This window comes from Symphalangus syndactylus, chromosome 18 (genome assembly GCF_028878055.3).
Source record: "Symphalangus syndactylus isolate Jambi chromosome 18, NHGRI_mSymSyn1-v2.1_pri, whole genome shotgun sequence".
Classification (NCBI taxonomy): Eukaryota; Metazoa; Chordata; class Mammalia; order Primates; family Hylobatidae; genus Symphalangus; species Symphalangus syndactylus.
The window spans coordinates 60,600,621-60,612,351 of NC_072440.2; the positions used below are offsets into that span (position 1 = coordinate 60,600,621).

General features: G+C 49.6%; 1 pseudogene; it reads left to right on the forward strand.

Annotated features, from left to right (window-relative positions):
• The first annotated feature begins 10,735 nt into the window (after positions 1-10,735).
• LOC129468418 (iron-sulfur cluster assembly 2 homolog, mitochondrial-like) lies at positions 10,736-11,187 on the forward strand (annotated as a pseudogene).
• Positions 11,188-11,731: the final 544 nt, after the last annotated feature.

The following is an 11,731-nucleotide window of genomic DNA, read 5'->3' on the forward strand; positions in this document are numbered from 1 at the left end:
GACTCAGGCAGATTTAAGCCTGTCCTTTTAGATTCCAACTTCCCCAGCTTTCTCTGGACTACACATCTGTTGCTGGGACCAGCCCTGGTCTTCAGAAAATACAAATCCAGTTCAACAAACCTATAAGACATTTCCAATGTGCCCAGCCCAAGACCATTGCAGGAAGCTTGAGAGTCCCAAGGAGGCTTTAGACACAGCCTCCTACCCTGGCAGAGTTAACAGTCTTGCCCAGGTGGTAAGACCCATGTGAAAGAGTTAGAGAAAAGGCAAGGCAGTGTGTGGTCACAGCATTGCCCAGAGTACGCAGCCCACTATCAGGGTGGGACCAATGTAATCACAAAAGTCCTTTTTTAAAAATGTTTTGGCGGGGCACGGTGGCTCACGCCTGTAATCCCAGCACTTTGGGAGGCCGAGGCGGGTGGATCACGAGGTCAGGAGATCGAGACCATCCTGGCTAACACGGTGAAACCCTGTCTCTACTAAAAAAATACAAAAAATTAGCCGGGTGTGGTGGCAGGCGCCTGTAGTCCCGGCTACTCCAGAGGCTGAGGCAGGGGAATGGCATGAACCCGGGAGGCGGAGCTTGCAGTGAGCCGAGATTGCGCCACTCACTCCAGCCTGGGCAACAGAGCAAGACCCTGTCTCAAAAAAATTTAAAAATAATAAATAAATAAATGTTTTGAGACAAGGTCTTGCCCTGTTGCCCAGGCTGGAGTGCAGTGACAAGGATCGTAGCTCACTGCAGCCTTGAACTCTTAGGCTCAAGGGATCCTCCTGCCTGAGCTTTTGTCATCACACAGGTCTACGACTTCCCCCTAATTCACCAGTCTAGTCTCCCTAGACACAAACAAAAAGGGAAATATAATTTGGCATAACACATTCTAACTGAATACAGGGGATACATAGAGGTCACCACTTCCTTTCTTAAGTATTCCCAAGCCACCTGTTTCATAATCCATTCCCAAATTCTCCTGAGTGTCAGTCTATCATTTCCAATATCTACTTGGAAAAAAATGAAGCCACCTGTTCACCCCAAACTTTCACACTTCATCCTATTCCCTGGGGCCTCTTAAGGATGAGCAATAGTGAATCTATGATCCTGTCTCCAAGCGTCTTTGGTTCTAGAGATATTATAATCAAACCTAGGTTTGGCTGCTCACTGCTTGAAAGCCAGACACCAGAGATATGGGTTGATGGGAGGAAAATCAGGTTTACTTAAAGAGCTAGTAAAACCAATAAGTTAATGTACTATTTATTGTTCTAAAGTACTGTATTAAGTCATATTAAGTCAGTACAAATGTTATGCTGTTTTTATGCTAAAATCAAGAGGAAGAGGCTGAGCGTGGTGGCTCACACCTGTAATCCCAGCACTTTGGGAGGCCGAGGTGGGTGGATCACCTGAGGTCAAGAGTTCGAGACCAGTCTGGCCAATATGGTGAAACTCTGTCTCTACTAAAAATACAAAGATTAGCCAGACATGGTGGCATGCACCTGTAATCCCAGCTACTCAGGAGGCTGAGGCAGGAGAATCACTTGAACCTGGGAGGCGGAGGTTGCAGTGACCTGAGATCGCACCACTACACTCCAACCTGGGTGACAGAGCAGAGGGGAAGAGAAGGGGGGTTGAATTGGGATAAACAGATGACTAATTACCACTGACACCTGGGCACCAGTGAGGGTCCAAGAAGGTTGAGAACTTCTTTGCCCTTGGTCAGGTCACAATGCTTTTATAAATCTTTAACAAAACACAGATTATTTACATACTTCTCCTTTAATCCCAGAGTTAGTTTTTAAAAACTACATGATTGCTTTTTTCTGCATATTATCTCAGTGCTCTAAAATTATTCTAGCCTACGTACAGGAATGGAAAAAGGCCCCTTAAACAAAAATTGAGTTAGTTATGTTAGTTCTTCTACTGTTTCGCTGTTACAAAATCTTTTCAAGGCAAGCAGTGGGGAGGTGGTGTAGGGGAGCAAAAGGGGTGACCATTAGAGGATACTGTGGCTCACTGCAAATAGACTGTTTAACTCAGATGGACTCGGGACAAGCCGTGAACTGAGTAACGCAAGGAGGGAGTGGACCCTCATGTTCAGCAGATGCCAATACCAGTGTGGGCCTCCTCTGCTCCCAGTTCTCTGACATGGTACATTTCTGTATCATGGGGCAGACCAGACTAGCTCTCCTGGGGGATTCAGCTGGTCCTTTGCCCTCCTTTTGCCCATTTGTTGAGTGCCTTTGTGGTGAGCAAAGTCTTCCCTAGCATCTTCCATTGCTCTACGGAGGGTTGGACATCCTTTGCAGTTTAAGCCTGGTTTGAGAAGTAGAGCTGGCATCCTTCTCTCCTCCCCATCAATGTAACTGTGACTCTCACCTTATCCTGTGGGTAGACTTAGGACATATGCTAGGAAGAGCATGCCCCGAGATGGTAAACATCATCCTCACCACAACTGGCCAAGAGTTCTCACCTTCCAGGAAACATGTGTAGGACTAACTTGGACCCCAGGAGCCCATGAGCAGATAAGAGTACCCCAAAGAGACACGTCAGTATTCCTGCTCTGCATGATACCACTCTGAAACCCCAGATTTCCAAGAGAATTCTGACACTGGCAACATATCAAGGAAAGGGGAGCCTGAGCCTCTCTTCTCTTTAGTCCTAGAACAGCCTTTGGAGAAACAAGAGTGGCTCCGGAGGCCAGGGTTCCCATTGCAATTCTGTTATCAGCCCACTGGGTGCCTCTTTAAAAAAAGAGAGAGAGGGCCAGGCGCAGTGGCTCATGCCTGTAATCCCGGCACTTTGGGAGGCTGAGGCGGGCAGATCACGAGGTCGGGAGTTTGAGACCAGCCTGACCAACATGGTGAAATCCCCGTCTCTACTAAAAATACAAAAATTAGCCGGGCGTGGTGGCAGGCGCCTGTAATCCCAGCTACTCAGGAGGCTGAGGCAGGAGAATTGCTTGAACCCGGGAATTGGAGGTTGCAGTGAGCTGAGATCATGCCACTGCACTCCAGCCTGGGCGGCAGAGCCAGACTCCGTCTCAAAAAAAATAAATACATAAATACATAAATAAAGAGAGAGAGAGATAGGAAATTCACATAATCTAAGGTCGGGCACAGTGCTTCACACCTGTAATTCCAGCGCTTTGGCAGGTTGAGGTGGGAAGATCGCTTGAGTCTAGGAACTCAAGACCAGCCTGGGCAACATAATGAGACCGACCCCCAGCTCCACCGCATCTCTACAGAGACCTTTTAAATATTAGCCAGGCATGGTAGTGTGTGCCTGTGGTCCCAGCTACATGGACGGCTGAGCGAAGAGGATCACTTGACCCTAGGCATTAGAGGATGCAGTGAGCTCTGATTGCACCACTGCACTCCAGCATGGGGAACAGAGCAAAACTCTGTCTCAAAAAGAGAAAGAAACAAACAGAAAAGAAAGGGAAGTCGCATCCTCTAAAACTAACCATTTAAAGTGTATGATTCAGTGGCACTGAGTACATTCACAATGTTATGCTGCCACCAGGTCTAGCTAGTTCCAAGACATTTTCATCACTCCCAAAATAACACCCCACACCCTTAAGCGGTTACTTCCCAGTGTCCCCTCCAGCCCATTGTCATATATGACCTTTTGTGCTGGCTTCTTTCACTTGGCATAATGTTTTTGAGGTTCATCCACATTGTAGCATGGCTCAGCACTTTATTCCTTTTATGACTGAATAATATTCCATTGTATGAACAGAACACAATTTATTCATCCATTCATCCATTGATGGGCATATGGGTTGTTTCCACCCTTTGGCTAATGTGAATAGCACTGCTATGAACATGCATGTGCAAGTATTTGTTTGAATCCTTCTTTTCTGTTCTTTTGGGTACATACCCCTCTGTTCCACGTTTCCTTTTCTATTCCCCCACTTTGCCTTAGTCAGAGGGATTATGGAGTCAGTAGCAAGGTGGGCTTCCTCACATACACCCTCCCATATTCCCAGCTCCACTTGTCTGCCGGGCCACACCCATAGCCCTTGGAGGAAGGGCTCTGGGAAAGGCCAAATTTTGTCTTCCCTCCAGCCATGTTACTGATGGAGACTGGTCCATCAGGGGATCAGGGGGTCTCTTTTCTGACAGCTGTTCCCTGAGCAAACAGCTCCTGGTTTTACCCGGATAGAAAATCTCATTTGACTCATCAAAGCGGCCATCTTTACCTGTGGTGAGCATGGGGCTCCCTGAGTTCAGCAGTGAGTGTTTGTAGAGCAGAGGAGAGGAGAGCTGCATTTGGTATGGCCCAGAAGGAATGTGCCTTTCAACAATTCCCTGAAACTACAAAATTATTACCCTGCCACCCCCTCCCCGGCCCTGTAATCACCATCAGATGCAATGAACTTGACCCCTTGCCCACTTACTTACCAGACTTTCCAAGTGCTTTACCCACACTCTGTCTTAGCGCCCTCTAAGGAAGTATCGGTGTCATCTCCATCTGGTAAGGAAAGCGAGGATTAGAGAGGGAAAGTGACTTATCCAAGGTCAGCCAGCTAGAATGTAGTAAACCTGAGATTGAAACCCAGTGCTAGGCCGGGCGCGGTGGCTCACGCTTGTAATCCCAGCACTTTGGGAGGCCGAGGCGGGCGGATCACGAGGTCAGGAGATCGAGACCACGGTGAAACCCCGTCTCTACTAAAAATACAAAAAATTAGCCGGGCGTGGTGGCGGGCGCCTGTAGTCCCAGCTACTCGGAGAGGCTGAGGCAGGAGAATGGCTTGAACCCAGGAGGCGGAGCTTGCAGTGAGCCGAGATTGTGCCACTGCACTCCAGCCTGGGCAACAGAGCGAGACTCCGTCTTAAAAAAAAAAAAAAAAAAAAAAAAAGAAACCCAGTGCTGTCTGATTCCAGAAGCTGCCCTCAGCCTCTCTAAAAACCCATCTACATCATCCTGAATCCTTCACTCCCCTAGGAAGGGATGCACCACCCCTCAGCCAGCTGAACAATGACCCCACTGCCGTGTTTGGGTCACTCCAGGGTCTGTTCATCTGGGCATGGGCTCAGGATCAATGCCATGGTCAACTAGAGCTCAGTGGTCTCCAAAATCTTATCTCTGTCCTGCCCCCCATGGCGCCTAAATGTGTGAAGGCCAGCAGTCTCTCTAGATAAAGGACAAATGGGGAATATAAGCCTGGATCACCCCAGATACAGATCCTGAGACATGGATTCAAATGTAAGTTGCTTATTTCGGAGGTATTGGTACCAGGAAGCCTTGGATAAGGGAGCAGGTTAGGGAGACAGGGAAGAAGAGAAAGCTGGAATAGGTACATTAAAGAGGATACTTGCCAGCAAGGACAGTCATAACAAAATACCATAGACTAAGGTGTCTTAACAAACAACTTAAGGAGGCTGGAAGTCCAAGACCAAGGTAGCAGCAGAGTCAACTTCTCCTGCGGCCTCTCTCTTCGATTCACAGATGGCAGCTTCTCACTGTATCCTCATGTGGTCTTTTCTCTGTGCACACATAACCCAGGTGTCTCTCCCTCTTCTCATAAGGACATCGGTCCTGTCAGATTAGGGTCTCACCCTTTCTACCTCATTCTACCTTAATTACCTCTTTAGAGGCCCTATCTTCCAATGTAGTCACATTGGGGGTTAAGGATTCAACATAAGAATTTGAATGGAGGGAGCACAATTTACTCCATAACTATTAGCAAGTTGTTAGCGACTAGAACTCAGTCCTGCTGAGGTCTTCTGGGAGACTGCCGGACACACCTGACATGTTCTACCCCAGGTGGAGGATGTCGTGGAACTCCTCCACCCACCGTTGTTTTTTTTTTTTTTTTTGAGACGGAGTCTTGCTGTGTTGCCAGGCTGGAGTGCAGTGGTGTGATCTTGGCTCACTGCAACTTCCGCCTCCCAGGTTCAAGCGATTCTGCTGCCTCAGCCTTCCAAGTAGCTGGGACTACAGGCACATGCCACCACGCCCAGCTAATTTTTGTATTTTTAGTAGAGATGGGGTTTCACCTGTTGGCCAGAATGGTCTCAATCTCTTGACATCGTGATTCACCCGCCTCAGTGTCCCAAAGTGCTGGGATTACAGGCATGAGCCACCGTGCCCTGCCCTCCACCCACTTTTATCTCTTATGGTTGAAGGATGATGCCTGGACATCAACTTCTTGCCACCTCCAGGCTGCCCCTTGCACAGACCAAGCATGTGCCCTCATCCAATTGACACAACAGCCTCCATGAGCTGGGCACTGTTGTCTGCGTTGGGCACACAAGGAAACAGGCTTTGAGAGGTGATGGGCAGCACCCGGGGCCTGGTCTCCTTCTGTCTGCAGGAATAGTGGGGAGGAACCCACCAGGGACTGCCAGGGTCTTTACCACCTGACTCTCTGTCTTGTTTCCTTTCTCTGCCTTCCTCCCAGCCAGGGTGGGCAGCAAATACATGGACTCAGGAGTCAGACAGAACTAAATTTGAATCCCACCCTTGCCCCTTACCCACCATGTGACTTTGGGCAGGGAACTTCAACCCTCTGGGCTTCGGTTTCCTCTTCTGTAGAATGGAAATTACATAACCTCACTTGCAGGGCTTTTGAAAGAATTAAGTGGTCTGAGTGCAGAAAACACATGGACCTTGTCTCAGTGCTCAGTAAATGCTCTCTCTCTCTCTCTCTCGCTCTCTCTCTCTCTCTCGCTCTCTCACTCTCATATTCGTATGAAATATGACTTTGAACTATTATTTTTCTGAATTTTTTCCTCCTTCCTGTGAATATTCTGTGGTTCCTGCTCCCAGCTTTTGGGCCTCATGCAAGTGATTTGACTTCAGCCTGGTAGTCTCTCTCTCTCTCTCTCTCTCTCTCTGTCTCACTCTCTCGCTCTCTCCCTCTCACTCTCTGTCTCTTTCTCTCTCAAGGCCATTAGAGACTCCCCACAAGACCTAGAGTTCTTATACCTGGTTAGTTATTATAAAGGATCTTAGAAGCTAAACAGACACCAACACTGTCTGCAGTGCACACACATATCAAGTCCAGTCCACAGACACAGTTGCTGTTCTTTCTGTTGAGCAGATGCTGTTGCTTTGACTATAATTCAGGGTAGTGTAGACGCTATACTACATTAGTGGCACTTAAAAAAATCATCAGGTCTTTTCTCCATTGGCGGGACCTGAAAATGTATCCTCTACTTTATGGAGTCTATGACCCATTTTCCATTAAGACAAAAAAAAAAAAAAAAAAAAAAAAAAACCATCAAACTATCAAAGTCCAAAGACCACTGGTTTCCCCCAGCATCTTTATTTTATGGTGCACACAGCAAGGCTCAGGAGGCCAGGAGACCTTGCCTGAGGTCGCAGGGAGCCTCCCCCTGCCCCCAGGCTCCCCACTCCGTGCACCTCGCCTCTGCCTCTCTTTTGTCTCCAGTGTGTGTGCTTGCCTACGTGCGTGCAGGGCCGTGTCCCCATCCCTGCTGCTTCTTTGTCTGGGCTTTTGTGTCCAGACAACAGAGAAGGGGGACAGAGTGTGTGTTGCTCTCATCCATCTGCAAACAGACCCCCTCCAGACGCCCTGCACCTGCTCTCCCGCCCTCCCAGTCGCCCCAGCAGGTGCTGCAGCCTGGCCATCCTCTCTCTGCTGCAGCGGCTTCTGCTGCTGCTTCTGCTGCGGCTCAGAGAAAGGTGCAGACCACAGCCGCCAGCACAGCGGCTGCCTTCCCTCCTCCCCACCCCCCTGCCGCCACCTCTCAGCCACAGGAGATGAGTCTCATCTTTTTTCCTGTATGGGCAGATGCTGACAGAGCCAGAGATGGGGCTAGAAGGAATTGGGATGGGGAAGACAAGCTCTGCAGGAGACTTTACAAAGGCACCCTTCCTCCAGTTTTGCAGTCGCCCTTCCTTCTCCCACGCCCCCACACCCAGTGCACTCCAAGCCCCATCGATGCTCTGGAGCATTTCGCCAAGTCATTCCCCCTCCCACCAAGCCGCCACCACCGTGGTCCCGGCCTCCAACATCCCCTACTGGGCTTCCTTCCAATCTGTTCTCCTTGCTGCAGCAGCCTGAAGATTCTGGAAATGCAAAGCTGACCTCATCACTCCCCTGCTCACAGCCCCTCTGGTCTCAAGATGGACAGCAACCTTTACCTTCCCTTGCAATCTTACCCTGCCCTCGCTGGCCCCCAGCCCATGGTTCCACCCTCATCCTTCAGCACGCTCCCACCCCAGGCACACACCTCCAGGAGCAGCCCAGCCTCATGGCCTCCAGGGAAACTTCCCTGACTTTTAGGTCCCTGGATTGACTGGGGCCCCTCTCCTTCTGGGCTGATTTCAGTTTAGAATTACATATCCGTTTGCTTTTCTGTTGTACCCAATCTCTCTCTCTCTCTCCCTCTCTCTCTCTCCCTCTCCCTCTCTCTCTCTCCACCCCCCACGTCCCCATCACCCCCACAACTAACCCGTGAGGTTCATCACAGGAGAAGCCTACTTTATTGTCGCACCCCAGCATCTCCAGGGCATGGTGAAGGGTCTGCTACACAGGAGGCCTTCCACGTATGTTTGCCAGAAGAATGACTAAATCTTGAAGCTTCAAATGCTGTGGTTCTGGAGGGCTTCTCAGAAACCACCTTATAGATGGAACAGAGACTCAGAGAAGAAAGGTGGCTTGCCTGAGGTCTCTGTTTCAATACAGCCATGCTGACAGTGTCATCCCAGGGTCTCCAGGGACCCCAGCTCCTTATGCCTTCTAAAGGTCAGTCTTTCCTTTAAAAGCCAATCAAATGTCTCAAGTGCCCACCTTGAAATGGCTGCAGAAATGCAGTCCCCTTTCAGGGACTTACCTGGCTTGTCTGGGTTGATGATGGTGTCTTCATCTCTTGCTCTGAACATCTGTTCCTGTCACCTTGATCCCATCTACTTGTCTCTTCCTGTGGCCTGTGGTCCTCTCTGCAGACACAGAGGCCGACTCCCACACCACCCTCATTATTCCTCATAGTGCAAACAACACAAAGCTCTTGGGGAAAGCACTAAGACAGTTTGGGGCAGATAATAACACTTACTGAGCATTTACTGTGTTTCAGGTTCTGGGATAAATGCTATAAATGCAATAGCTACTAACAGTCCAGTGATGCCGGGGATACACAATCTCTCCCCATTTTATAGACAAGGAAACTGAAGACAAACAGACACAACTAGAAGGGGTCTGAGCCAAATTTCAGTCCCAACAATCTGCATCCAGATCCTGGCCGCATACAGCCCTCTCCCTGACCCTGTCCCATGACACCTTCTGAGGCTCCCATCATCTTCCACCTGGTCAGCAGCCCCTGTACAGTCCTCCCTGCCTCTCGTTGTTCCTGTCTACTCCAGCCTGCCCACCCCCACACAGCCACGCCACAGCCGTCCTGCAGAACAGTACATTCCTTATTTATGAGATGCATCTGGGCTCTCTGCAAATCAGCTGTGAATGCCACAATGCCTACAGGAGGGAGGCAGAGAATTCTGGAGCCAACATCTTCCAGAAGGCAGGTAGGGACTGGGCTCAGGGTACAAGGCTCTAGTAGGGGCACCCACTGGGCCTGCAGAGCACAGATGGCGCTGGGGAAAAAGTGATCTGTGCTGTTGATCTCCTTTGCATCCTAGCCTGCATCACATAAGTGGCAGAGAGCCTGGAGGTTGGGGACGTGGGAAATAGGGTGGACACTAATATTAACCCAGCATCTCCTGAAACACACACAAAACCCTCCAAGGCAGGGATTCTTGTGCCCACTTTATAGGGGAGGAAACTGAGACTTGCAGAAGGTAAGCAAGCTCTTTCTGAATGTATAACCTTGCTTTGTCCCTCCTGTCCCTTAAAAAGAGGAGAGTTAAAGTGGCTGGAAGGGCCGGGCGCGGTGGCTCACGCTTGTAATCCCAGCACTTTGGGAGGCCGAGGCGGGCGGATCACGAGGTCAGGAGATCGAGACCACGGTGAAACCCCGTCTCTACTAAAAATACAAAAAAAATTAGCCGGGCGTGGTGGCGGGTGCCTGTAGTCCCAGCTACTCGGAGAGGCTGAGGCAGGAGAATGGCGTGAACCCGGGAGGCGGAGCTTGCAGTGAGCCGAGATCGCGCCACTGCACTCCAGCCTGGGCTACAGAGCCAGACTCCGTCTCAAAAAATAAAAAAAATTAAAAAAAAAAGTGGCTGGAAGGATGTCCGGAACATCATCAGAAAACTAAATATAAAGTAAGGTAGGAAAATGAGGCCCAGGGGAAGGAATGTGGACTCAGAGATTAAGCTCCTCTTCTAAATTCCTGCCATACGATTCTATCCAGTTGCTAATAGTGAACTGTACACTGCTTCCAGGTGTCCTGGAAGACAATGCAAAGAGGGAATACAATTAATTTCACAAGTGGCCAATGTCTGCAAAGAGGAAAGAAACTAGATGCACAGTCACAGAGCTATGGCTGGTACTGAAAACAGAGAAGGAGGTGTAGCCCCACTCCAATCTCAATCCCAGATACCTAAACTTCTAGGAGCTAGCTCTCGGTTCCCTTTCCACCATCCCGCTACCCCACCACCGAGGAGAGGGCGGGGTGGGGGCGGAGCAGGCGCACAATCTGATCCCACCATGGAGGGTGTGTTTTTATATCTTACCACCAGGTGTCAGTGCGGGGCAGGTCTCAGCAGGAGGTTTCCTAGGATAGACTGAGGTTTCTTAGGAACCTCAGTGAATGAGTGCTATAGCCTTAGGTTGAACTTCAACAAAGAAATTGATCTCCTGGGTGGAGGAAGATGGCTGCCGCCCGGAGGTTGTCCTTAAGGGCCGCGAGGCAGAGAGCGGTCACTCCCTGGCAGAGGGGCTGGCTCCTGGCGGCCTCCCTGGGACTCTGGGCGTGTCCTCCAGCCCCGAGGCCTGCGAAGGGCAGATCCGCCTCAGAGACAGCTGCGTCCAGAGGCTTCTGGAAATCACCAAAGGATCAGAATTCCTCAGGCTGCAGGTGGAGGGAGGTGGATGCTCCGGATTCCAATACAGATGTTCACTGGATACAGTTATCAACCCCGACGGCAGGGTATTTGAACAGGGTGGGGCAAGAGTGGTGGTTGACTCTGATAGCTTAGCCTTCACCAAAGGGGCCCAGGCGGACTTCAGCCAAGAAGTGATCAGACGCTCATTTCAAGTGTCCAACAATCCTCAAGCACAGCAAGGCTGCTCCTGTGGGTCATCCTTCTCTGTCAAACTTTGATGCGATGACAGGTGACTCTGAGATTGTCACCAGTTGTACCAATTTGAGGAACCTGGAATTAGTAGAATTCTAGAAGTTTCCTTCTAATCATATCCCTCTCAATTTGGTTTCCCACAGTCCAGGAGTATTATGTTATGCCACTATTATTTTCAGAACGGGAAGATTTTACTCTCGGCTTAATTTTTCCCTCCAACTCCCCTCAGTGCTAAGGCTGAGCCTCCAGATGCTATTACCTCAGATTTAATCACTAGCTGAAACTCTATGATCCGTAGAGCCTCCATGGCTCTAAAATTTGGAATTAACTTCTCTGGCCTTAAGAGCCGCTTGTACATATGTGGATAGCTATGTATAAAAGCGTCATTTAAAAAAAAAAAAGAAAGAAAAGAAATTGATCTCCTGCTCTGCCAGAATGAAGAGCCCTGGACAGAGAATCAGGAGCCCAGAATTCAAATCCCAGCTCTGCTTCCAGGGCTCTGTGCAAGCCGGAGCACATCAACTTGCCTTTTCAGTTGCCTTTTCGGTGTTGGTCTTTTCATCTGAGAAA